The 27,523-nt window shown below is 51.6% G+C and overlaps 1 long non-coding RNA gene across 1 annotated transcript; it reads right to left on the bottom strand.

The window, feature by feature from the left end:
• Positions 1 to 18,042: 18,042 nt before the first annotated feature.
• On the bottom strand, positions 18,043 to 23,727 carry LOC106997422 (uncharacterized). Its single transcript, XR_013404592.1, has 3 exons — positions 22,982 to 23,727; positions 19,370 to 19,561; positions 18,043 to 18,724 (listed from the first exon to the last, which is right to left on the bottom strand). It is a non-coding gene; the product is annotated as an uncharacterized LOC106997422 (long non-coding RNA).
• Between the last annotated feature and the right edge of the window lie 3,796 nt (positions 23,728 to 27,523).

Here is a 27,523-nt window from a genome sequence, read left to right as displayed (position 1 = left end):
TTTGGAGTCAGTCCCAAGTTCTAGTCCAAAGACTGAATCTCTTCTAGCTCTGACATTGAGAGCTCTTCCCTGAGGCTTGGCTTTCTTGTCTGTCAAATGGGCTTGGTGATACCCACCTCTGGGGGTGCTGAGAATATTAGAAACAGTGTATTAGGGACAATGCACAACAGTCACTATTGTGATCACCAGGACCAGCCAGGGTGGGGGTGCAAGTCATCAGACTAAAGTCAGCGCAAAGCCACTGGGCTCAGAAACTAGATGCTTAGGCCAATAGCCTGGGCCCCGCTGAGCAATGTCAGCCCTATTGTCTGAGGGATGTTTAACCCAATGCTGTCCTATTTAGAATACATTCATAGAAAGCACCTAGTTCCACCTCCTCATGGACAGTTCAGGAGACTGAGCCCCAGGTGTTTGTTTGCTCAATGCCACACAGCATGGTGGTAGCTGAGCCAGCATTGGAATCCAGCCTCATGACATTAAGCCATGTGGTCATCCAAGGACTAAAAATGATGTGCTTAAGAGTATAGGCTTTGGAGTCAGACAGACCTGAGCTCCAGCTCCAGCTCTGCAACTTTCATTCATTCAACAAATACTCATTGAGTTCTTGTCATGTGCCAGGCACCATGCCCAGTGCAAGGGACACAGGAGGACAAGACCTCCATGGCCCTGGCCTCTCGCCGCTCACAGTCTGGTGGGAACAAATACCCAGTGAATGAACAAGCTCATCACCCACTGTGAGAAAGCAATGAGGGACAGACACAGGATGGGCCCTGAAAGAGACGGGGCAGTGGGTGCTGGAGGGCCACTCAGGGTATTCAGGGAGGGCATCTCAGGAAGGGGACAATGATCTGGGGACTGGACACAAGGCAGGAGCCAGGTGTGTGGTACTGGAGAAGGGTATCCAGGCAAAGCGCTCGGAGTGATGGGGGAAGGGAAGAGGCTGGAGCATGCAGGAGCGTGCAAGAGGGATGTGGCCAGAGAGGGCAGAGCCAGGGCAGGCGGGCCTCAGAGGTCACGGTCAGGAGCGCAGTGCTCACACGCAGAGCAGTAGGAGGCACTGGAGGGTTTGAGCATGTGAGTGATGGGGTCTGGCCTGTTTTCTCAAAGGATCACACTGGTTGCTGCTGTTTGTATGACCTTGTTGGCTCTCTGACCTGGGGCAAGTTGTTTAAGCTCTCTGAGCCTGAGTCTCCTCATCTGTAAAATGGGGATGATCACAGTACCCACCTCACAGGCATCACTGGAGGCTGCTGTGTGACAATCTGGAGAGCACTTAGCAATGTGACCCGTGTATTTAAGGGCTGAATAAACTTTGCTTTCTCACATCCCCATGTCCAAAGCCCTCATTCTCCACCATCTGACTTGAACCTGTTGATCCTGCCTGTGCAATGACTCCATTATTTCTGCACTGCCCTTAGCCATGGGAGTGTTGAGGCCAAAGCTCATTAAGCTCCTGTCCATCAGAGGTCAGTGGGGAGAGGTCCATGGAGCCCAGGGAGAGAGAGTGGCCAGGCCCCACTCCCACTGAGGGCCTTGCAAGTGGCTGTGGCATCCATCAGTGACATGGCTCCATCTCCTGGGTGCCTGGGGTATATAATGTGCCCCAATCAGGGATCAGCAGAGAGGTCATAGAAGTAATCATTGCTTTCGCTGACTCCTACTGCCAGATTTATTATGGCATAAAGAAACAACTTAGCTCCTGGCAGTAACAGGCAACTGGCCCATCCATGCTTGTAGAAATATTTGCTGGGGCCTGGATGGGTGGAGGTTTCTACGCACACCTGCTTGGCCAGAGGCCCTGGACAGAGCCCGGCTGGACCATTCATCTTCCTGTGCTCCAGGCCACCTTGTCCAAGAGGCCACCACCTCTGACACATTTCACAGCATGTGGGAAGCCGTGCTTAGGCCACAAATTCCCCATCTGACATTGCACTGAGGGGATCCTGGCTGTTGACCCCAGGAGGCCACAGAGCAGAGCAGATAAAGGCCCAGGTATGGAGTCAGCCTAAACACGGGTTCAAGTCCCTGCTCTGCCATATGTTGGCCAGGTGACCTTGGGTGAGTAAACTCACTTCCCTGAGCCTCCGTGTCTCATCTCTAAACTGAAGGGGTAGGAATCCCCACTTTAAAGAGCTGCTATATGGAGTAAGGGAGAGATAAAGGCTGTAGGGCACACAACACAGGAATAGGCACAAAATGAAAGGTGACCGTCACCATTTTCATTATCCAGGGGCTTCAGTATTATGGTATGAGATATCCTTTATTGAGGGCCAATTATGTCATAAGGACTACGCTGGCCCTTTTAAAATATTTTGTCCCTAGACCTCACAACCAATCCTGCAGATAGGTCCTGTTATATTCATTGCAGGGTTGTTAGGGGATTGTGCAAGGTCACCTGACTATGGGGTGTGGAGCTGGGGGCAGGACCTTGTCCTGTGGGTTCTGAAGCTGGTGCTCCTCCTAATACACAGCTCACCTCCCCAGCTCCTCTGAGAGGCCACGCAAGGCCCCTGGTCAGTCGGTATGTAGGTCTAGCCTCCCTCCGTTCCTCTCTCCCTCTTGCCAACACTGCCCAACCACATCACCCAGCCCTTCACCGGGTGATGGACACATGGGGATAAAACAGATGAGCTTCCTGCCCTCGAGGAGCTCAACATCCAACAGGGTGAAGAGCAAAGCTACTGGCCACTGTGCAGAGCAGGTGGCTGGCTCTTGTCCTGACACTGCCATATTCTATAACACTTCCCCAAGAAAACGCTTCCAAGGAGCTGTCTGCCATCCCTGGCTCCAACTCCTCTCCCCTCGACCTCTCACTCCTACCGCTCCACCAATGGCTGTATGCCACCTATGACTCCTATATCACCTAGGACCTCTGCATCATCTGTGACTCCCATATCACTTACGATCGCTGCATCACCTATGACCCCCCAAATCACTTATGACCTCTGCATCACCTATGACCTCTACATCACCTATGACCTCTATATCACCTATAACCTCCACATTATCTATGGCCTCCATGTCATCTATAACCTCCATGTCACCTGTGACCTCCACATCACCTACGATCTTTATGTGACCTATGACCTCCATGTTGCTGAATGCAGTATCAACCCTTAGTCCTCAGCAGACTTGGCATGTTCATTCCCTTGATACAGCTGGCCATGTCCCCTCCCTAAACCATGTCCTTCATTGGCTTCTGGGAAACCTCCCTGGCTGTCCTGTCTCAGTCTCTAACCTCTTAATGCTGAGGATTGGACTTTATTCATCTACTGTCTACACTTGTGCCCTTGGGGATGCCATCCAGTCTTGTGGTTTTGAAAACCATCTATACACTGACAACTCTCAAAGTTACATCTCCAGCCCAGACATCTCCCCCAACTCTGGGTACCTGGATTCCTATTCCCCTCTCTAGCTGGATGTCTACCAAGCATCAGAGATTCATCATGGCCCAAAGTGAACTCCACATCATCTTCCTCCCCAGGAGTGTCCCTAGCTCAGCTAAAGCCAACTCATTCTCTTGGCTGTCCAGACCAGACTTGGAGGCCACTTTACTTCTCTCCTTCTTTCACCACCCCCATGTCCAATCTTGGAGCAGACTATGCTAACTCTGTCTTCAAAATACACCTAGAATCTGACTGCCTCTCAGCACCGCCATTGCATACAGCTCAGTCTAGGCACTGTCATCTCTCCCTGGGTGACTGCAATGCCCATTAGGGCACACATCTCATCCTCACATCCCACTGGCCAGGCATGGGCACTTGACCACCCCAGCCATCCAGTGGGGAAGGAGCAGTGTTCTCCCTGATCTGCATGGTTATGGTCTCAGTGACACCCACGGCTGCTGTTTCTATGGAAGAAGAGGACAAATGGGGGCAACTGGTGCCTCTGACACAGGGTCCTCTTGGGGAGGGAGATAAGAGGGTCAAAATGAGGCATTTAAGCTCAAATCAGAAGAATAAGAAGTAAAGAGGCATGCAAAGGGCATGGAAACAGCCTTCTGGGCAGAGGAATCAACGAAGCACAATGGCCCTGAGGTGGGAAGAAGCTGGGCGTGTGTGAAGAATGGGGCAAGGGCCACTGTGGCTGGGGGACGAGTGGGTGCACAGGACAGGGAGGAAGTGAGATGGCCTCAGGGCCGTGGTACGGATTTGGGATCATGCTGAAAGGATAGTGGCAAGGCAGAGGAGGTTTCAAGGAGAGAAACTGGATCTGATTTGTGGGTTCAGAGTCAGAGAGTAGACAGAGAGGGGCCAGTTAGGTGGCCACTGCAGGGAAAGCTGGGGAAGAATGGGCACAGGAGGTGGCAGTGGGGATGGGACATACACGTGGCTCAGGAGCCTTGGTGCAGGGAGAATCCACGAGACTTCCTGGAGAATGAAATGAGAGGGGAGGGGGGTTTCAGGAGGCCTCAATTCTGGGTGGTCATGGTGTCCTTTGCTGAGATAGGGAAGATCAATGTCAGAAAGCAGAACCCCCAAAAGGCCCCTTATACTAGAGTGGCCCAGAATTGGGGAATTCTAGCTGAGAAAAGGAACGGAGCAGCTCTTTCAGGCACCCCAGCAACATGGGCCAAGCTCACACCTGAGAGATGTCCATGGTGCCAGGCTCTGGCTCCAGCCTCCTGGAGAAGCCCAGGCCCTGGGGACTGATGGAATGGTTTGCTCTGGAGTAAAAGTGACACATCTTCACAGCCAGGTGGGAGGAAGAGGCCTCAGGGAAGGAGAATCTGGCTCTTCTGTTTGGTTCTTGGACAGCCCAGTTAGGCTTGCTTGTCCAGAGCCGCCTCACTCCACACAGGCAAGGACTTTCCCATTCAAGTTCAGCCTAGGGTCACGCAGACCTGGGTTGAAGTCCTCAGCCTCTTTGGCAGATTATATCCTCCACACACTGACCAGACAGTAACTCCCATGTGCATGCTCTTCTTGCAATGTGACTTTGACACTCCTACCATGCAGCAGTTGAGTCCATGCACCCTGCCTTTGAATCTGGGCAGGCTCATGACCACAGTGGCAATGATGCTATATGACTTGTGAGGCTACGTCTTAAAAGACAATATACCTTCCACCTTGCTCTCCTGGGGTGTTTCTGCTTAGCATCCACCTCCATGCTGTGAGGAAGCCCAAGCAGCCCACATAAAGGCCCAGGTGAAGAGGAAGCAAACCCCATCCAAAGCCCACAGAACTCACAGCTGACAGCAGCACCGACTTGTTAGCCATGTGAGTGAGCCATCTAGAAAATGATCTGCCATCCCCAGGGAAGTCACCCCAGCTGATGCTGCAGGGAACACAGTTGAGCCATGCCTGCCAGGCCCTGACGAATTGCAGGGTGTTGTTTTGTAAGCTACACATTCTGGAATGACTTCTTACACAGTCATAAGCAAAAAAAGGAAGTCCCCGACTGGCTGTGGGGCCTCAGACAAGGGACAGCTTTGCTGACCTTCTGTTTTCCCACTGCTATGAGGCAGGAAGCAGCAGTGGTCCTGGGGTGCCTGGAGAACTGGGGAGGGAAGCGTGGAAGGCCCTCCGCTGGGCCTGCATGGGGTGCATGCTCAGAAAATGCTGGCGGGTGGGAGGCTTTCATGACACCCTTCTGTGCGTGCCTGGTCCTCCAACTGCCCCCCTGCTTTGTCCGAGCACCTCCAGGGCAGGGACCATATCCACTCACCTCCTTGTCCTCAGAGACCAGGACAGGCTGGGCAGGGAGCTGGGGTTGGCAAATGTTTACTGAGTGGATGCATGAAGAAGGGATTAAGGTGTGTGTCGGGAGACCAGAGATGGCCTCTGAGGCCACGGGATGGCCCCAGTCCCATCCCTCACACCCAGAGGCAGATAGGGGTCACCCATCGGCCAGCTAATATGATTTGTTCCCTCATAGATGGAAGAAAATCTTGAAGTTCCTCACATGGGAGAGGAGGGAGGCACCCCCATCTCATCCTCAGCCCAACCCCTGCCTCTGAACACAGCTCATTTACCTGGGCCACAGGGCAGTGCTCATTTACCTGGGACATAGGGCAGTGCTGACTTACCTGAGACACAGGCCAGTGCTCATTTACCTGGAACACAGCAGTGCTGATTTACCTGGGCCACAGGGCAGTGTTGATTTACCTGTAACATGGCAGTGCTGATTCACCTGGACCACAGGGCAGTGTTCGTTTACCTGGGACACAGGTCTGTATTGATTTACCTGGGCCACAGGGATGTGCTGACTTACCTGGGACACAGGGCACTGCCGACTTCCCTGGGACACAGGTTTGCAGTTTCTTCTTTACCTGAGACATAGGGCAGTGCTGATTTACCTGGGCCACAGGGCAGGGCTCTTTTACTTGGGCCACAGGGCAGTGCCGATTAACCTGGATCACAGGTCAGTGCTGATTTACCTCGGTTGCTGTTTGGTGTAGATCTGGCCCTCATGGGGTCTCCTTGCCCATGCAGCGCTCTGCAGGAGGCCCTGGGCTGTGCCAGTCTCATACCTGCTAGTGCCCTCTGTGTCTTCTTGGGGAGGGATCTTGTTTTTCAAAATGCCCTTGGACACTCCAGCCCCACAAAAGCAGCTCATTTCCACACTCACCATGTCCTCACCTGCGAGTCTGTGCACATTCTCTCCCTCTCTCTGTGTCTGTTTCTCCCTTCCCCCGATCCAATATGTCAGGCCAATCTGTCCCCTCACAGAGGGACCATCAAGCAATATTTCAACACATGTAACCAGATTGCCTGGCCCTCTGGTCTCTGCTCCCAGCAAGGGTGATCATAAAAGCTGCATGTAACCAGCCCTGGTCTGGTTCAATGCTTGTCCAAAAGCTCTGCCTTCTACTGTGCCTCCCTTCACAGCGGGCACGTTGTTCTGTCTTTGCAGGACTGGGCTGTGGGAGGGGGAAGAGGGGAGGCACACAGGCAGCGGAAGGATGCACAGGACTGCTGGAGCTTGGCTGTGTGTCTTGGCCTTGCCACTCATAGCTGGGGACCTGGGTGTGGAACTGACCTGGCAGAGTCTCCATTTCCCCATTGGCAAAGGGGGACAATGACAATGTCCGGCTCATTTAGGAGATTCTGAGAAAGGGCACGGGGATCATCAGCACCATGGTCAAGACATTATGGCTCTGGAAATGGAAAAATGGCCTCCTCATCTGGTCCTCACAGCAGCCTGGGAGGCGGGTGTCCTTAGCTCCAGTTTGGCACATGGGGAATCTGATTGTCAGCGAGATAAACTGTGGAAACCAGAGCACGATTTGTAGTGAGATGAGGTGCCAGTACTTTAGCAGGGGGTGTGCAGCCCAAAGCCCAGCTGAATGGCCTGGTGCATCCATGGATGGCACCTGGCTTCTTGGATCAGTTGCTGGGAGCTCCTGGCTGCAGTAACGTGAGCTCAGCTGCTCACTCGGAGAAAGCTGAAACCATGGCAGAGAGTGGCTCCCTCTCAGGTCATCAATGTAACCTCAAGGGCTGTCAGAGGCCCCACTCCTGGTCCTGGAGCTGCTCCCACCTCCCCAAATGCCTTGTGGGAGGGCTGCCCAATCCTGGCACCTCCATGCACCTGGATGAACTGATCTCCTGGATTCTGCATGGTGGGTTCACCTCCAAAGCTGCACTTCCCAGGTCTGGGAATCCCTGAGTCTATCTGTCCTGGGTCTGTTTTGGGCTTCAGGGGGTGGCTGCATCTCTGCTCCGCCATCTGCTTCTGGATAGGCCCTGACCCTTGGGCCTGGACCCTCAAATCTGACCAACTCATGGCTTCTTGACCACACCATCACTTGCTGGGTATTTCTCTATGAGAGCTCATTCTACAGCAAGCCTGGAGCCTGGATCAAGGAGCCTGTGAGTGCTCACCTCTGGGCAGTAAAGACTTTGGGGGTAATCTAGGTTGGGTCCCTCATCACACCCTCCTCATGGTGCCCAGCCCAGCACAGGCATCCCATGTCCATAAGACTTTGTGAAATAAGTAGAATATTTACAGGGGTCAGAAGTCATTTTCTTGTTAGCAATGTGGGAGAGAAGGTAAGAGAGAGAAGACAGATCTGGTTTCTGTGCTCAGCTCTGCCGCTGGTTCAAAACATAGCTTTTGGCAAGTTCCTTCCCTTCCCTGGCCTCAGTTTCCCCATATGGGCCATGATAGAATTGGAGAAGATGGTCAGTGATGTTGGTGGGTCCAAGAGTCTCCTGAGATCTGACTCAATTCATACAGACAGGGGCAGGTATCCTGTGATTGTTAAACTATGAACTCTGGGCTCAGTTAGCACTTGTTCCTGTCTCTGTCTATTTGCCCCCTTAAAGTCATTGGTTTCTCTGAGCCTCTATTTTCTTAGCTATAAGTTGAGTATGATGACAGTGGAGATTCACTGAGCAAAGCCAGTAAAGCTCCTCAAGTTGTGCCTAAAAGATAGGAAGCACCCAGTAGGTTGCTCTACCTAGTGATGATGATGGTGATGATAATGATGGCGAGGATGATGGTGGTAATGACAGTGAACATAGTGATGACGATGGTGATGTTGATAGTGAAGATGGTGATGATGATGATGATGATGGTGAGCATGGTGGTGATGATGATGGTGATGGGAAGATGATGGTGATGATGATGGTGATGGTGGTGAAGATGATGATGGTGATGATGATGGTGAGCATGGTGGTGATGATGATGGTGAACATGGTGGTGATGGTGATGGTGTTAGTGAAGATGGTGATGATGGTGATGATGACAGTGAAGATGGTGATGATGGTGATGGTGAAGATGGTGATGATGGTGGCAATGGTGAAAATGATGGTGATGATGGTGAACATGGTGGTGACAGTGATGGTGTTAGTGAAGATGGTGATGATGATGGCGATGGTGAAGATGATGGTGATGGTGGTGAAGATGATGATGGTGATGATGATGGTGAGCATGGTGGTGATGATGATGGTGAACATGGTAGTGTTTGTGATGGTGTTAGTGAAGATGGTGATGATGGTGATGATGACAGTGAAGATGGTGATGATGGTGGTGGTGATGGTGAAGATGGTGATGATGGTGGCAATGGTGAAGACGATGGTGATGATGATGGTGATGTTGGTAGTGAAGATGATGATGGTGATGATGATGATGGTGAGCATAGTGGTGATGGTGATAGTGATGGTCTTAGTGAAGATGGTGATGATGGTGATGGTGGTGAAGATGTTGATGATGATGGGGATGGTGATGATGGTGAACATGGTGGTGATGATGATGGTGATTATGATGACGAACATGGTGGTTATTACAGTGATGTTAATAGTGAAGACAGTAATGTTTATAGTGATGACAACGGTGATAATGGTGAAGATTCTAGTGGTGATGAAAGTGAAGATGGGCCAGGCGCAGTGGCTCATGCCTATAATCCCAGCACTTTGGGAGGCCAAGGCAGGTGGATCATCTGAGGTCAGGAGTTCAAGACCAGCCTGACTAACATGAAGAACCGCGTCTCTACTAAAAATACAAAAAAGTTAGCCAGGCTTGGTGGAGCATGCCTATAATCCCAGGTACTCGGGAAGCTGAGGTAGGAGAATCACTTGAACACAGGAATCAGAGGTTGTGGTGAGTCAAGATCACGCCATGGCACTCCAGCCTGTACAACAAGAGTGAAACTCCATCTGAAAAATAAATAAATAAATAAATAAATAAAAAGAAATAAAGAAAATGAAGATAGTGGTGATAGTGATGATAATAATGAGATTGCTGCTACTGCTGATGATGATAATAATGGAAATATCTGCCCTCAAAGTCTTGCCTCCTGCCAGATTCCACAGTTAATATGGACACAAAGCTGGGCAGGACCACAGGGATTATCTGTTTAACCCCTTCATTTTAGAGCTGGGATAAAGCCTTGGAGAGGCACAGAGGTTATGTCCAAGGTCACACATCCGAGTGGTGGCAGAGTCAGGATCCTGCCCCAGCCCCGTCCTTGTCTCTGCCCCACTCGGGCTGCCAGGCCCCCTCTTGCTGCCACAGATTCTTCTCTTTCCTCCCAGGAGACTGCAGCAGCACCTGGCTCTCGGCTTCTCGCCTGTCCCAGCAGACTTTAACTAGGAGTGTTCATAACTGGATTTTAATTATCCTGGAAGTCCCACAAGCACTTTCCAAGAGACATTTTTCTCTATTATTTTCCTTCAAATGAATGAGTTTGAAGTCATCTATCTCTGATAACCAGGAAATGCCGCCTCCTGACAGCACCAACACCTGTTTACTTCTCAGGGGCTGCTGATCCACTGTTTCCAGAAATAAGGATCTGCCCCGGGTGCATCCCCCTGTACAGGATGGGGAAACTGAGGCCCGAAGCAGAGGGACCTGCTCAAAGTCATACTGCAGGTCAGCAGCTGAGGCAGAGCCTGAATGGTCTCTGGGCTCCTGGCCCACGGTGTCACCACAGCACCACGGCATCTGCCCAGCCTCAAGGAGCCTGTGATACCGTTTCCCAGTGGAGCCATGAGGTCAAGTTCCCCCGTTTCTCACCCACATTCTGCCCTTGAGGGTGGAGACATCTCAGCATTTCTGTATGGCTCCTCAGTGTCCTTCATTCTCATTATTTAAAATAAATAAATAATTTTATTTTTTAAAATGGTTTATGCTTGTTGTGAAAATTAAAATGACACCAAAATACAAAGACTCTAAAATCCCAAATGCAACAGAGTTAACACCCTTAACACTGCTAGGAATATTCTATGGCTGGGATTCCCTCCACCACTCCCTGCCTGTCCCATCTTCCTCGCCTCTGCCCTGACCTGGCCCCAGGACGGCCTGTGTGGACTATACCAGGAGGCTCCTTGCATTCTGTCTTTCACTGATGTGACCCAGGGGAGGCTCCAGTAGGAGATCCAAGAGTGAGGGTGAGGGGAGGGGAGGGCCGAGGTCTTCCTTCCTTGCTCCTTCCTGCCTCAACTCCAGGTCTCAGGCAGCTGCTGTTCCATGGCTGGGACCACGGCTCCTAGGGAGGCCCCTCCCACATGGCTCCAGTTCTCACCTGGCTCCAGAAATGCTGTTTCCTCTCCTCATCCCTCCAGCCAAAAGGGATGGCAATGGCTTCCTGGTATTGCTACTCTCTGGGTGCCTCACACCCCTTCACGGTCTTTTGGCCCTACTGTCACCTCCACAAGCAGTCCCTGCTTTAGAGTCTCCGTCTGAACCACCCAGAGTGAATTTTATTTCCTACCAAGATTCTGACTGATACCTCGCCCTCTTTGCATAAATATTCATTGCTGCAGTTTACCCAAATGGGATTGCACTAAACCTCTTTCCAGGCTAATAAATAGTACCATTCATTCTCTATTAGTGACATTCAAACATGGTGACCACGTAAAGTACTTAGAACAGAGCCTGGCGCATGGGAAGGACTCAATCAGTGTTAGCCACACGGGTCTCGCATGGAGCCAGAGGGCAGCATCGGCCCCTCCGGGGTCACGTGACTGACTGTGGGGCAAGAGTCACTCCCCAGGAGAAACCAAGGTCCTGTTCCTGCAAGAGGAATGGATGCTACAAGCTGAAACAACGGTTGCCATTAGAGGAGGGGGTAGCTCTGTTGGGTTCTGAGGGGTGTACAGGAGTTCATTAGGTGGACAAGAGGGTGGTCAAAGAAGGAAATGAGCAAAAGAGCCTCAGCATGAATGAACTCAGAGTAAACGGTTCAGTATCATCCTCAGGACAAACCCATGAGGGAAATCAAATTATTACCCACACGTTACAGATGGACAAACAGAGGCTCAGGTGGAGCATCTAATCTCAGGGTCACACAGCAAGTAGACGGACCAGGATTTGAAGCCCAATCTGAGTGACCCCCAGGCCCGTGCTTGCTCTGTGCCCTGCCCCATTTTGCCTCTGTTGTCACCAGTGGGGCTGGTGACTCCCTGACCCGGTTGATTCCATGTGACGGACTCAGGCCTGTCTGCAACCTGACCATGTGTGTCCTCAGGGTGAGCTGGATTGGCGGGGTGCAATGCCAACATGCCCCACATGGCAACTAGTTAATTAATTGTCCTACAGCGGACCAGCGGGCCGACCAGCTGCAACCTGGGCCTGCAGGCTGCTCCCTGGGTGTGGGGACTGTGTTTTTCTGTGCTCCCTTCCCCTACTCCAAGTCAGAATTTACCAGTCCCACCATTCATTTGTTTGTGCACTGAACTATAGTTCACTTATAACCAGAATAATTAAACCCCAGTGATATGGTTTGGCTGTGTCTCCACCCAAAACTCATCTTGAATTGTAGCTCCCATAATCCCCACATGTCTTGGGAGGGACCCAGTGAAAGGTAATTGAATCATAAAGATGGGTTTTTCCATGCTGTTCTCTTGATAGTGAATAAGTCTCACGAGATCTGATGGTTTTATAAAGGACAGTTCCCCTGCACAGGCTCTCTTGCCTGCCGCCACGTAAGACGTGACTTTGCTCCTCCTTCACCTTCTGCCATGATTGTGAGGCCTTCCCAGCCATGCTGGACTGTGAGCCAATTAAACCTCCTTTAAAAAAAAAAATTACCCAGTCTCAGGTATGTCTTTATTAGCAGCATGAAAAAAGACTAATCAACCCAGCTTTTACTGACATGGTTAAGAAGACAGGAAGGGCCCCCACTCTCCTGGGACTGCTCCCATTTGGGTTCACCATCACTTATTGACAGACCCCAAGGTTTTGAAATCTATGGCAGAGGATGGTGGAGTCAGGGAATATGGAGCAACTTGGAAACTCAAGCAGGGTAGGATTTGATGGGAATGAGGACTGGGCTTTTCCTGCTGGCAGGGCCACATGAAGTCCCCGTATCCCCCTAAGTCAATCTTTCCACCCTCTGCTTCTGCCCCTGCTCAGCATCCTCTGCCTGAACTCCTTGGGCCCCATTACAGGACATCATGGCTGCCTCCTCCCAAATTGGCAGGCAGAGTCTGGCTCAGAGCTGGCAGTGATTATCTGGGGGAAAAAAAAAAGTGTGTAAATATACGCTCCAAAGCCTTCTCTTTGGGCTCTGTGGTCCCACAGTGAAACCTCCTGGACACTGAGGCTCAGGGACAGGTGTATGGACCAGGCCAGTTCCCAAGAAGACTGAGGTACTTGGCTGCCAGCCTTGATGTCACCTGGACCCTGGATGTTGCCTGGGCCCTGCCTGCAACATGGACTGGCCTCCTGCTTCCTTGCTTTTGCACCCTGGCCCTACCTACTTGGGTCCTAGCTCTAGGAATGGGGTGCTGCTGTCTCCCCAGCTCTTCTGCCCTCACCTCCACTTCCCTTGGAGCTCTACTTCCCACTGCCAGGCCTCCCAGTGCAGTCTGTGCAAGGGGCAGGGGTCCATGGTGAGGGAAGCAATGACAGAGATGGGGTCTCCGTCACTGGCCAGCTCCTCACAACCAGCCACCCTCCCTTTCCTTCCCCTGCTGGGACTATGTTCTTTGCATTCCTCAGCACCAGCCTTTCAGGCTAGTCTCTTTCCTTGTTTCTCATCCATTTGCCCGTCTAGGCTGTAAGTGCCAGAAGGCAGGGCAGGGGCTGGGGCAATTTTGTTCTCTTCATTATCCAATGTGCTTTGGCCAGAGCCTGGGACATGGTAGGCACACACTAAATGTCTGATGTAACCCATGAATGAACACAAGGACCTCCCAGTTACCAGAGGGGCATGACGGGGAGGAAGGGCAGCACATACTGAGCTTCGGTCACAGGGTGGCCATGGTCAGGATGCAGGAGGCAACAGGGAGGATGGGAACAGAGGCGGACATGGTGGAAGAGGACTCAGATACACACTGTCTCATTCACCCTCCTCTGTGCATCAGACACCTCCTGAGCAGCCCCTGTGTCTCAGGCCCTGAGACTGAGACCCTGCCCCTGCCCCAGAAGCTCCTCCTGACTCCTGGAAGTGGGGTGATAAGCTCCACAGTAGGACATGCAGTGACTCCCCCTGGGTCCCAGGCGGCTTGCACATTTTATTTCATTGAATGATTTCATGGGGGAAGTGTTACTCTTTCTTTCTGACAGGTGGAGAAATCAAGGCTCACACCTTCTGATGCCAAACTCTACGACTCCGCTCCAAAACTGGCTCCCCTTTGGGTTCTTTTACTTCTTTTACTTATTTTGTTTATTTGTTTATTTATTTATGGAGATGGGGTTTCGCCACGTTGCCCAAGCTGGTCTCAAACTCCTGATCTCAAGTGATCCACCTGCCTCGGCCTCCCAAAGTGCTAGGAGTACAGGTGTGAGTGACCGCACCCAGCCCCATTTGAGTTCTGGATCATTATTGCTTGTTGGCAGCTAAGTCCTGGGCAGAGCCTTGGGGACACAAACAGATGACAGGTGGTGCGGACGTGGTCGGAAGGAGCTCCCAGCCAGGTGAGGAGACAGCCATGTGAGATGCCACAGAAGCACAGAAAGCGTGGGGCCTGAGGACCAGCCAGGAGCCCCAGGAGAGCAGGGCACTTTCTGTCTTTTTCATCACCTCAGGAGAAGCTGGGGTTTCATCATCGTGTTTGTAAGTTAGCGAATGAACAAATGAAGAATGAATGAATGGATGGTGGCATTGATAAATTCTGACAAGACACGTGAAGGAAGCACAGAAAAGCTAACACCTTAAATATTAGTGTCCTTGCATTATTACTGTGTGATGTTGGACAAGCCCCTTGCCTTCTCTGGGCCTCAGTTTCCCCCTCTGTGAAACAAGTGATCCTGAAGTCTCATGGCAACTCACCCATTCTAAGCTCTTCCATGTTGGGCAGGAAGAGGGGCTGAGACACCCCTGTTGGGCCCTGCACAGGTGCAGCTATTGGCCTGGGCTGCATCCAGGATTTGAGGGGGGACATGCACCTGCACCAGGATGGGTCAGGTGTGAGGGTGCACGACGTGAGCAGTAGGTCACCCACTGAGGCCAGGCTGACAAATTTTCAGTACAGTTCTCACACTCACCCCCTCCACTCCTGGAGGAAACAGATACTGTCTCCTTCAGAGGAAGCTTGCTCAGGACGTGGGGGATCTGACGGGCCCCTCAGGTGGGGAGGCAGAGGGACAGTGGCTCCAAGTGCCTGGAAGTCTGTCTCTGCTTACCCACGGCCACCCTTTGCTCAGGCTGGTCCTCTCTCCTGGAGTGTCTTCTGTCTTCCTAGGCAATGGGGGTGAGGAACTGGGACCACAAAGGCAAGTGGAACCCAACCTGTGTTCGAGACACACACAGTGACTGTGACAGGAGCAATAAGAAAAGCCAGTGTCTACTGAGCCCACTCCTGCAAGCCCTCCACTTCAATTACCTCTTTTATTCCCCCCAGCCCCCCAGAGAAGTAGATGAGTTGGTTAGGACTTTTTTGTTGGAGACTAAATTAAAGTGGTCAAACTAAAGAAGGAGTTAGTTCAGTGTTTCCAAGAACTGGGAAGGATAGAGATAAACCTGCTTCAGGCATGGCTGGATCCAGGGATTCAAATTAGATAATCAGATCTCCTTCTTTCTTAACGTCTTTTATTGTGCCAAGAGCGATCCAGCCCTGTCTACCTTTCTGGCTCATCCTCTCCATGGCCCCCATCCACTCATGTTGGCCTCCTCTTCCTTGGAAACTCCCTGGTCACTCCCACCACAGGCCCTGTCCCTGCTCCCTTTTACCACCTTATGGGACAGGCAAAAGAGGGGAGGCAGGAGTTGCAAGCTTGCGTCATCCCAAATGGGACTCCATAGTGGAGAAAGAGTTGCCTTCTCCCAGTAGCTGGAGACCAAACCCCAGACAGGGATTCCAATTGGCCTGATTGGGTCACATGCCCATTTCTTGGACCAGTCAGTTTCCAGAGATCTATGGATCTGTGATCAATGGATCTCTGATCTATGATTGGTCTGGCTGGGCGTTTAACTGTCTCTAAGGAGGGGAGGCAGGTTGTGGGCTGTTATCAGTAATCCTTTCTGAACCTCATGGCCTGGGGAGTGCAAAGAGCTCAGTTTCCTAAATGAAGGGTAAAGGTGGTACTACACACAGAGGAGGAAGGGATGACTAGGGAATAAAAACAGCATGTGTTGATTACAGTAGATGTTATTAATTCTACCTTACAAAGGAAGAAACTAAGTGTCAGAGAGAACCTAAACAACCCTAGCAGATTAGCAGACTGGGCACGCAACAGCCCTTCACTGTGACCACTAAGCTACAACACTTCCCAGGGACACAGGCCTCTGCAAGCACCTCCAGCAACCCCAGGCCTCAAATCCAACAGGTTTAAACTCATAATTCCATCCCAAACAGGACAATTCTTAAAGCTCAGGCTCTCAGCCCCCTGGAAGGCCCCGGAGCTTACAAACCTAATCATCATGATAGATTTAATCTGAAGTTCCTTTTTTCCCAGACCACAGTGAACTGAGCATGCTGCCCGTGGCAATTTCTTGTCAACTGAGCCATGCTGAGCATGAGTGCATCAAAGGGAACAGAGGCCAAGTAGGTGTTGCCAGGGGCGACAGCAGCCTGGAGGTGGCTGAAGTGTGAGCTGTCTGGCATGTGGGCACGTTTCCTGGTGAGGCACACAGCTCAGAGCGCTCAGAGGCAGCCAGAGCCTCCCTGGTCCCCACTTCCAGTCCCAGTTGGTCTTTAAGGGATGTTGCACAGCGCCTCACTACTAAGCCTCAGGCCAAACCCCTTCACTTTACTGATGAGAAAACAGAGCCCTGAGAGGCCCAGGCACTTGTTCAAGGTCAGAAAGTAAGTCAGAGGTGAAGCAAGAAGCGCGGAGGGAAGGCAGATTCGCTGCCAGGCACTGTGATGGGCGCTGTTACAAACTTTACTTAACTGAATCTTTGGGCAATTATGAGTCCCTTTTCATTCATGGGAAGAGTGACACTGCTTCTGAGTGTCACATAGCTGGGAAGCGACAGAGCAGGTTTGGAACTGATTGGTGCAGAAGCCAAGACCTGGCCCACTGTGCTGCTCATGTGTCCAGTTGTCTCTTTGCTCCCTCCCCACTGGAGAGCGCGCCTCTGTGCCAGGCTGAAGCCCTGACCGCTGCGATTCCACACTCCCTGGAGCGCCAGTTCCACCTAGCTTCAGACAATGGGAGGTGCTGGCAGAAGGTTGCAAGCCCGGAGAAGTGGGGAGAAGCTGCTATTCTCCTTTCTCTTCGCTCCTGGTGATGGAGGCTGCTGTGGCTCGTGGTTCTGGCAGCAGCAAGAACTTCTGTGATCTTGGCAACAGCCATGGCAGCCCCCTCTCGACCAGAGTCAACAGCAGTGGCCTGTCAGCCCTGGGTGGCAGCCGTCCCCGAGTCATCCCTGGGCTGCCATCCCTTCCCTTTCTGCTCCTTCAGCCCTCGCCACCCTTCTATGGCCAGTGTCTACATTAGCCCTCCTCTGTATGTGATCATGTTGTAGGTTGGCTTCCTAAATGGACCCTGAATGGTGCAGCACGGAACACCGGGATTGTTCCTTGGAGATAAACCCTCAAAGATGGGATTCGGGATGGGCTAAATGGCTGATTCACAGCAATGACCTCACTGACACGGAGAAATGAGACACTGGTGGTCCATGGTATGCAGGGACATCAAAATTACCTAAATTACCACCTGTGTTTGCCTGGGATGAGATGTCAGTTGAAGGCAAGACTTTAGCAGACCAAGTGGCCACTGCACTTGACCACTAGAATCAATGCCTATGACATGGAGTGTGGGGTGGGATGGCGATTTCTGACTGTGTTGGAGAGTTTCTATGACAAGCTCTGGGCTTTAAACTTTCAGATCAAAGTATCCTCAGAGAACTAGAGACATAGAAAAGACCTAAAGAAATGTCTTGCCTTTTGTAACCAGAGAAGATACAGCTAAAAATCAAGCCCCAAATTTAATCCACATTGCAATCCAGTTTCATGGATGGAAGAATTACAACATAAATTGAACTCACACCCTTGCCACATCCCTTATGTGAAATCAATAAGGTATTGATTGAAAAAGAGAGGGATCCCCAGATAGGAATAAGAGCTCAGATGAATCTGAGAACCTCAAACCCCCAGCTCCCCACAAGCCTCCTTTGAATCTGTGTCCCTATTGAGGCAACCAACCTCCCCTTGCCTGAAGATTCTATAAAATTAAAAGATACTGAGGTGGTGAGTCTGTGAGTTCTATCACACTTTGTACATTTCCATTTAATTTGCCTGTGTCCTGTGCAGAAAGGCAGATTGATCTTGGAGAGAGATCACGAGTTATTATAGACTTGCTCAGGTGGTGGCACCTGCTATTCCAGATGTCACATCTCTCCTGGAGGATAAAATCAGCACAGCTCCTGGAACTACATGCAGCTATTGTTCTGGCAACTACCAGAAGGAGTTCACTGTAACTCACAGCAGGGACAACAGGATATCCTGTCGTACTTCAGAGCTGTGTCAACTCTCCTGCTAGGACATAATCTAAACTGAAGGAACTTGGTGACTTAGGACATCATGGACATTATGCTGGTTCGCCAGACTGATGACATCATGCAGAATGCACTTGCTGTGCAGGAAACAGACAGTACCAAAGAAGCTGTAACAAGACATACGCATGCCAGATGGTGGGAGTAAACCCCGTTAAAGTCCAGGAGCCTGACACCTACATGAGGGTTCTGGGGTCCAACATTCTAGGGCACACTTGGATATTGTTTCTATCGTGATGGACAGCTGGCACTGCCTTCCAAAGGGCAGAGGCAGCAACAGAGCTGCAAGGATTGGGCTTTTCTTCTCCGTGTGTGTCATCCTCTGGACAAGGATGCCACGAGGTCACTTGCATTCCACAAACCTAGAATAGACTCGCAGGTCCAGGCCACCACCTGCAAAGAAAGAAGTACAACATTTAGTGGGCTTCTCTGGATTTTGGAAGTGACGCACCTGCCTCCCCCTCACCTTTGTGTATGATGCTCTGTGCATTTTTACTGACTCATCTGTAAAGCCGCTGATTTTGAGTGGGCCCCAGGCAAGAAAAGCTCCACAGGAAGTCTAGGCTGCTGTGCTAGCTGCTCTGCCACTGGGGCATCTAATGATCCTCAAAGTGACCGTGACAGATGGAGCTGCTGTGGAACGTGTAGCAAGTCCCCATAGCATGGACCCTCAGGGTACTGGAGTCAATCTTTGCACTCTTCTGAAGATAACTGTTCTCCACGGGCATCAAGTCTCTATGACACATCAGCTGCCCATCCTAAGCCGGGTGTTATCTGATCCACTGAGCCATAAAGTTGACTGTGTGTGGCAGTAATTTGTCATTGAGTAGAAGTGATGTATACAAGTCTGTACTCCAGCAGGCCCTGAAAGCTCGCATGCAGTGCATGTGCAAGTGGCTCGCATCACCCGAGCACCTGCCCCTTCCTTCATCGCTGCTGTCCTCTTCGCTCACACTAACGGCCTCCCTATGTGTGAGGCTCCCTATGACCAGTCAAATGAGCAAGAGAAACTAAGTCCTGATTTATAGGTAGCCCTACCTGATATTCTGGCGCCATCTGGAAGTGGACTTCTGCAGCATTTCAGCCCTACTCAGGAGTGTCGCTGAAAAACTGCAAGGAAGGGAAATCCTCCCAGCTGCCAGAACTTGGAACAGCCCATGCTTGCCCGCTCTGCCCGCTGGGCAGACGGATGTCCAGAGGTGAAGACGTACGTTGATTCGCAGGCAGCATCTAACAGATTGAACAGATGATCAGGTAAATGGAAAGAACAGGATTAGAAATTTGGGAAGTAAGGATGCACTCAAAGACAGCTCAGCCCCTATCCTGAGGGGCCCGCTGGGATCAGCTGGGAATGCTGGACCCATTGATTCGGTCAGTAAACGCTCTAGGAGGGACAATACAGCAGTGAATACATGGACCCAGTCCCCACCTTCCAGGGGCACCACATGGTAAATATCAAATCGTGGCTGTTCTCGGATGTTCACGCTTCAGCTCATTTAATCTTCGCATGTGCCATCTATCAGGATGAACTACTCCGTTGCCGTGTTGTACACAGGTGAGTAACTGAGGCTCAGGGAGGCTGAGTGACCTGGCCAAGGTGCAGGTGGGATTTGCACTCATTTCTCTCTCACTCCAGATCGTGTGTTCTTAATCACCATGACAAAGACAGGAAATGAAATCAAGCCTCATGTTTCCCAGGGCTGTTGAAAGAACCTTTCCATGGGTGCCCGGTGAATGCGAGCCTTCTGGTACCTCTCAGTTCATATGCAGCTGACCATGGAGGAATCAGCACTTGCTGAGTCCTGATTATGAGCCAGGGGCTTCCTGGTGCACTCTCCCATTCACCCACCCAACATCATCTCTGTTTTATAGAAGAGAAAATAGAGACCCAGACAGTGCCTGAGGTTAGACAGCAACCAAGAGACAGAGGTAGCAACAGAGCTGCAAGGATTGGGTGTCATCCTCTGGACAAGGATGCCACGAGGTTACTTGCATTCCACAAACCTAGGATAGACTCGCAGGACCGGGCCACCACCTGCAAGCCCTCCAGGACTGCGCCCCTGCTCATGGCCATCACCCTTGCTCTTACCCACAGCACTCTGGTCACTGGTCTCTTTGCTGATCCTCTTGTCCTTCCTTCAGAACACTCCCCTTGCCTCCCACCCCACACCTCCACGCGTCTCATTTCTCACTTCATTCAGGTCCCTACTCAGATAGGACATCCCCTAAAAGGCCTTCCCTCTATGAGATCTAAAACCCACCCACTCCTTTTATGCTTTATTATTCTTCACAGCTCCTATCAATAATTAATCATAAATAAGTAACCGTTTATGTGCTCATTGAATATATTTTCCTTCTCTTACGTCGCGTTCCCCCAAGAGCAGAACTTGAGAGAAAAATACAGGAGTATTTGTTTGGGAGATGCAGGCAGGTCTAGAGGGGGAGGAAGGAAGTGAGCGAGAGAAGAGGAGGATGCACAGTTAAGCTAGCTACCACAGTGGGCAGCTGGAGTACATCCCACTGGGGATCCTGAGAACCATCCTGCCTGAAGGGCGAAGGGGCTGGGGCATGTATGCACCACCTCTTGAGAGGCATTGGTCAGGAGCTGCTCCCGGCTCAATTCCCTGGGACTCTGGCCAACTGGCCATCCGAGGTTCTGGAAGCAGCCTTCTCTAGAGGATTCCAGAAGCTAGCCATCCTGCTCCAGCCCTTCTCAAGATTCTTGGGCACAGTCAGGTACAATGGAATGAAGCCACAGGGAGCGCCGGAGTGTGAGGTGCCTGGAGTCTGAGGTTTAGGAGAGGGGAGATGCAGGCAGAAGTCAAACCTACACCCGCAAGTGGATCTGGGGGTCCCCGTCCAGCAGTGGAGCCGGCAACAGCCAAAGTTCTCTCCACCTGTCACCCAGAGGTCTGTTGCGGACTTTTATGGGGTTTCCACCAAATCAGGGGAGTTGAAATAGATGACCCTACGGCCTCCTTCCCCACCTTCCCCAGCGTGTATTGTGGCCTCTGGACACATTCCAAGCTCCCCTGGGAGCTGGCACCTTGTGTCCCCGCCATACCATGGGCTTCTCCTGGGCAGGCCTGAGTCTCTGCTGTTCTCATTTCTGTTCCTTCCAAACCACCTTGCAGTGTGGGCCCGACCAACCTGGAGTAAGGCCTGGTTATCGCAGGTCCCCACAGCCTCTTCCAATGTGGCCTCTTCAGGACTGTGACAGCCGTGCTCCCAGGACTGCGGTGTTTGTGTGAGAGTGTGTGTGCATGCGCACATGTGTGCATCTGTGTGTTTGTGTGTGTATGTCTCTGTGTGTCTGTGTATGTGTGTCTATGTGTGTCAGTGTCTGTGTGTGTGTGTCAGTGCATATGTGTCTATGTGTGACTGTGTGTCTGTGTGTGTATCTATGTCTGTGTGTATGTGTCTGTGTGTGTGTGTCAGTGTGTGTCTGTGTGTGTATCTGTGTCTGTGTGTGTGCGTCTATGTGTGTGTGTGTCTGTGTGTGTATGTGTGTGTGTGTCTATGTGTGACTGTGTGTGCGTGTATCTGTGTCTGTGTGTATGTGTCTGTGTGTGTGCGTCTATGTGTGCATGTGTCTGTGCGTGTCTGTGTGTGTCAGTGTGTGTGTGTCTATGTGTGACTGTGTGTCTGTGTGTATCTGTGTCTGTGTGTGTGTCTATGTGTGTGTGTCTGTGTGTGTCTATGTGTGTGTGTCAGTGCATGTGTGTCTATGTGTGACTGTGTGTCTGTGTGTGTATCTGTGTCTGTGTGTATGTGTCTGTGCGTGTGCATCTATGTGTGTGTATGTGTCTGTGTGTGTGTGTGTCTATGTGTGACTGTGTGTCTGTGTATCTGTGTCTGTGTGTGTGTGCGTCTACGTGTGTGTGTGTCTGTGTATGTGTGTCAGTGCATGTGTGTCTATGTGTGACTGTGTGTCTGTGTGTGTATCTGTGTCTGTGTGTATGTGTCTGTGTGTGTGCGTCTGTGTGTGTGTGTGTGTGTGTGTGTGTGTGTGTAAAACAGAGCAAGAAGGATCTGAAGGCACAGCCCCAGCATCCAGCAGGGGCATCCAGACGGCCCCTCCCAGACCCCCGGTCCTATCTCCTCCTGATTCTGAGCTCCGGAGATGAAAAGGTACATAGGAGAGGGGAGCTCCCCCAATCCACAGACCAGGCAGCCCTGGAGCTGGGATGGGACCCCAGGACCCCAGACTCCCCTCTCAAAGGGCCACCATGACAACCCGCTGGCCCCACTTGCCCAGCAGCCCTCACACCGCCTCAGACACAGGTCAGGGCGTCATCTCTAAGTGTGTGCCTCCTCCATGCTGGGGCGGCTGTGTTCTCTTAAATAACTATGAAGGGGAGGATAGAATTAGGACACACAAGAGAAGCCCATGCCTTGTGAGATGAGGCGCTCCACCCTCCTACCTTCCTTGTCAGCTCTCAGACTAATTCAAAGTAATTAGATGTTCCATAGTTTTCTTTTATACATTTCAATAAATGTTTATGAAAACCAATTGACATTTTCTATATTTAATGTATAATAACTAGTCTTATAAATCTAAATTATCCCTATAAATCTAAATTAAACACCCAGGTTTACATGTATTCAGGACACCTAATTAATAAAGCACTGGCAATAACCATTACTAACCTGTTTACTTCGAGCTGACCTTCACTTTCACAAGATATTTCTGTGCTGTGTGTGGTGGGAAGGAGGGAGCACAGGGTCTCTGGGCAGTTTGCTTGTGGTTGTCAGCCTTTTCCAACTTCATGGCGCCCTCCAGAGCTGCCTAGGCCTTTTTGTGTCCGGCTTCCTCCAGGCTTTGGGTCATCTCCCTGCCCAGGATGGAGAAGGAGGTGGCCAGAGCGGCCTGCAGGTGAAGGCGTAGGTAGGAATCTAGAGGCCTGGCTTGGCCACTAATGTGCTGTGTGATCTCGGGCAATTCACTTACTCTCTCTGGACTTCAATTTATTCTTCTTCATAATAAGGCAAAGACAAGGTCATCGTGAGGGCCTTTTCACCAGCTGTGGGGAGAGAGTCTTGGGTGTGGGGAGGTTGATCCATGACATATGAGCAGTGTGACCTTAGGCAAGTGATTTAACCTCTTTGTGCCTCAGTTTGCTCATCCATACACTGGGGACAGTAAGAGCACCTACCTCACAGAGCTCTGTGATGTGCCTAGTTCAGGACCTGATAGCTGAGACCCTGTGGGGTCAGCTGTGGTTATTCTCCCAGGGCGGCCATTGTAAAGGTTGTCAGATCCGATGGCGGATTTATGGGGAGGGATGGGACAGCAGGAACAACGTGGGATGGGAACACCAGTGGCCAGAGCTGCAGGGAAGCGTCAGGGGATGGAGGGGCTTCTCTGGGCTGAGTCCCCCAGAGGACAGAAGGCCCTGCCCCTGCCCGGCCCCCAGGGTTGGTCCTCTGATGTCAGACCTGTTAGAACACGAGTTGGGTCTCTTGAGAGAGAACAGTGTCGGGGAAGCTCGGCCTCTAAGTGACGCACCCATTCCTACATGTCACTGAGCGCCCAGCTGCGTGCGGAGCCCCAAGGTCTGCACCAGGTCACCCTCCACCTCCCCACCCTTAACCACCCACAGCCAAATGATCACCAGCTTGGGCTGGGCCCTTCCCTCATCCTGGCTGCCCCCACCTTAGTCCCCGGAACTGTCAGTCACACAGGCCATAGTGAACACCAAGATCTCCTCACAGCCCAGGCTCCACCTCCCCACAGTCGACCCCTTGCCCAACTCTCCCTACAGCTCTCCTCCCTCTCAACCTCTCCCACTACAGCACCCCCTACATTCTACCTCTGCTGCAGCCCACCTGACACTCCACCCCTTCCCCAACCTACCCTTCCCCCCACTCCTCCCCCAGCCCTCCCTTCCCTCCACCCCTCCCCCAGCCCACTTCCCTCCACCCCTCCCCCAGCCCACCTGACACTACACCCCCTCCCCTACACCAGCTCTCCACAGCCCACCCCATGCAGCCGTGCCCCTGGGCTTGGTGCATCTCACACCTCAGCCGCCCTCTTGGCTCCTGCTGTGATTGATATGATGCATTTGCTCTCATGTTAACTTTTATTACTTATTGATTTTTCTCTGATCTAGCTCGGCTGTGTCCATTTTTATCTGATCAAACAAGTAGAAGCCATTCAGTGGGAAAGGCAGAATTTAAAATTCCATGACCACAAATGGGGATCCATATTAATTGGTCCATCCCCTTTGAGGGGGCAGGAGAAGGTACCAGCCTGTCACTCAGCCATCACTGCTGGGCTGGGAGAGCCTGAGGAGGGGGATTTGTCCAACATCCCATTAAAGGGGCTTTGAGAGAGCCAGGCTCTGGAGGTTGCTCGGTGAAGGCCCTGGGTCTGGGTCTAGGATGGGAATGCCCCCTTGTGTGACCAGAGGACCTTGGACGGTCCTGGAGGCACTGACAGGGCTGTGTCTGAGGTGGAGGCTGAGGGGAATATTGGAAGGAGGCTCAACAGGGGTCAGACAGGACAGGATGGGAGTTACAGGGAAAGAAACGGGTGAAGCCAAGGACAGGCCCCAGTGGAGGCAGAGACTCTGAGCTGAGTACTCAGGTGCCCGAGGAGCTCGCAGGGCGTTGTCTTCCCCACCCCCGACACACCCCAGGAACATGTCCAGGGACCCAGCTGCCAGGCAGGGCGATGGAGCTGGGAGGGGAGCCCTGGGCTGAGTCCCCAGCCCCAAGCATCCTGCTTTCTCCTCCTGATGTGGGACTATCATAGTGGCCAACCTCTGTGCAACCACAGAGAGAGGTCCTGGGGGGCCATGTCGTGGTGGAGGGAGTGCTGTGTTGGGGTGTGGAGACCTGGAGCCACCTCTGGGCCCTCCACCTATTAAATGGGGACCTGGGCACATCATTCACCTCCCTATACTGGGTTTCCTCTCCTGTGAGGGGGAGAATGGTAGGACCTGCCTCTTGGAGTTGTTGGTGGAGGGTTTGTAATGAGGTCTTGTCACACAGTCCTTCACTGCACAGTGCCTGGGCCACATGGGCTCAATGGGGGCTTCAGAGGGAGCTGTGATGACAATGATGATGATGATGGTGATGATGATGATGATGATGATGGAGGCGGTGATGATGGTTGTGTTAAAGTTCTCCAGAGAAACAGAACCCTTTAAGTGTGTGTGTGTGTGTGTGTGTGTGTGAGAGAGAGAGAGAGACAGACAGACAAAGAGAGAGAGAGAGACAGACAGAGAGATAAAGAGAAGAGGAGAAAGACAGAGTTTTCTTTTAAAGAACTGGCTCACGTGATCATGGAGGCTGGCAAGTCCAAAATCTGCAGCCCAGGCTGGCAGGCTGGAGACCCAGGAAAAGCTGATGTTGTGGCTCAAGTTTGAAGGCCACCTGCCAGCAGAATTCCTTCTTATTCAGGGAAGGTTGTCTTTTTTCTCTTACATCCTCCAACCGATTGGATGAGGTTCAGTCACATTATTCAAAGTTAAAATTTAATCATATCCAAAAAAATACCTTCGTGGCAACATCCAGATTCGTGTTTGACCAAAAATCTGGGCTTGATGGCCTAACCAAGTTGGCACATTATCCATCACAATGGTGATAATGGTGATGCAGGGAGAAGAAGAGGATGCAGGCAGAAAACCACCACTGACATCTGACCCTTCCCCCTAATTATCCATCCCCATAATGCAATAGCCTCCTCCTCCAGGGTCCTGCTCCCAGCTGCAATTCCCCTGTGTTGGGGAAAAACTGAGTGTTGGGAAAAATGCTGAGGCAGGGCTTGCACGTCTGACATAATGTAAAAGAGTCTTGGAACATGTCCAGGGTCCAGGGCCTAAAACCCCTCGTGGCCTTTGGAACACCAAGCTCTGTGCGAAAGGGTGGAAGGCTGCCCTGCCGTACCACAATCTAAGCCCAGGGTATAAAACCCCTCGTGGCTTTTACGGAATCCAGGGCTCAGGGCATAAAACCCCTCGTGGCCTCTGGAATATGTCTAGACTTGCTGGCTCCTTGCTTCTAGCTCTCCCAGGCTCATAGATAGATTGTATTTTAAACTAGAAAAACATATTTCTCTTTATCTCAAGTAGCAGAATGTGTCCCATATGCTTCCAAGAAAATGCTAAACCATCACAGCTGTAGATCATGCGCTTGATACAATGCCTTCTTTCAACCCCCACATCCTCACCACTTGCTTCTTTGTTTGATCACCAATAAACAGCGTGGGCTCCCAGGGCTCAGGGCATTCGCAGCCTCCATACTAGCATTGGCCCCCTGGTCCCACTTTATGCACTCTTAACTTGTCTCGTCTCATTCCTTTGACTCCACCAGACTTCATAGCCCCCCAGCCTGGTGTTGGGTCTGATCACCCCAACACTCTGTTTTTGTGCTGTGTTGGGGTCATGTTGGGCCCTCCCTGGACTATCATTCCCACAGCTTCAGGGCCTGGGTCTGTCTCAGTCCCAGGTCTATCCCCAGCAGAAGGCTCAGTGCAGATAGTTCTCTGGGTGTTCTTGGACCAACCTGTCCTCCTTGCTTTCTAATTTGTAGTTCTCAAGAATAACTGTAGAATGTACTGAGAATACAACATCCTGAAATCCAAAGGGACTGGCCAGAACAGCCAGCTCTGTTCCAGCTCCTCCAAAAATAGGTTGTCCTTCAGTGCTGGGGCTCAGCAAGTCCTGTTACTCCAGGCAGCTTTCCAGGGTCCCTCAGCAGCAGTTCTAGTGAGGCCTGCACAGATGAGATTCCACCCACCGTGGGCAGCTTTCCTGAGTCTGTGAGGAGCAGCTCACAACAAATCCTAGGTGTCTATTGTCCCTTGCGGCCTATCTGTAAGGAATACACCTGCTTTGTGTAATTTGTGTGTGGGTTTGTTCTGTCTCACTAGATTCAAAAAAGTTGGTAACTCGTACATAGTAAACCTGCTTCATACCCGGTACCTGGAACATGACAAGCACACACTAAAGCATGTGTCCAGTGACTTGGCAGGAGGCAGAGAAGCAGGAACCAGTCCCTTTGTGGTCCCTGATCCCAGAACATCCTCAGGCTGCTCTCCCCCTGCTGCTCCTCCATGTGTCTTCCCTGTTCCTGGGTCTTAGTGGACACCAAGGGGCTTGGAAACCCCCATGACTCAGGAGCCTCCTTCTCAGGGTTTTGACCTTCCAGACCCCTTTGTGCCCTGGGGTGGTGACAACTCACATA

The sequence above is a fragment of the Macaca mulatta genome, chromosome 1, assembly GCF_049350105.2.
Source record: "Macaca mulatta isolate MMU2019108-1 chromosome 1, T2T-MMU8v2.0, whole genome shotgun sequence".
Lineage (NCBI taxonomy): Eukaryota > Metazoa > Chordata > Mammalia > Primates > Cercopithecidae > Macaca > Macaca mulatta.
This window is presented reverse-complemented; position numbering and strand designations above follow the sequence as displayed.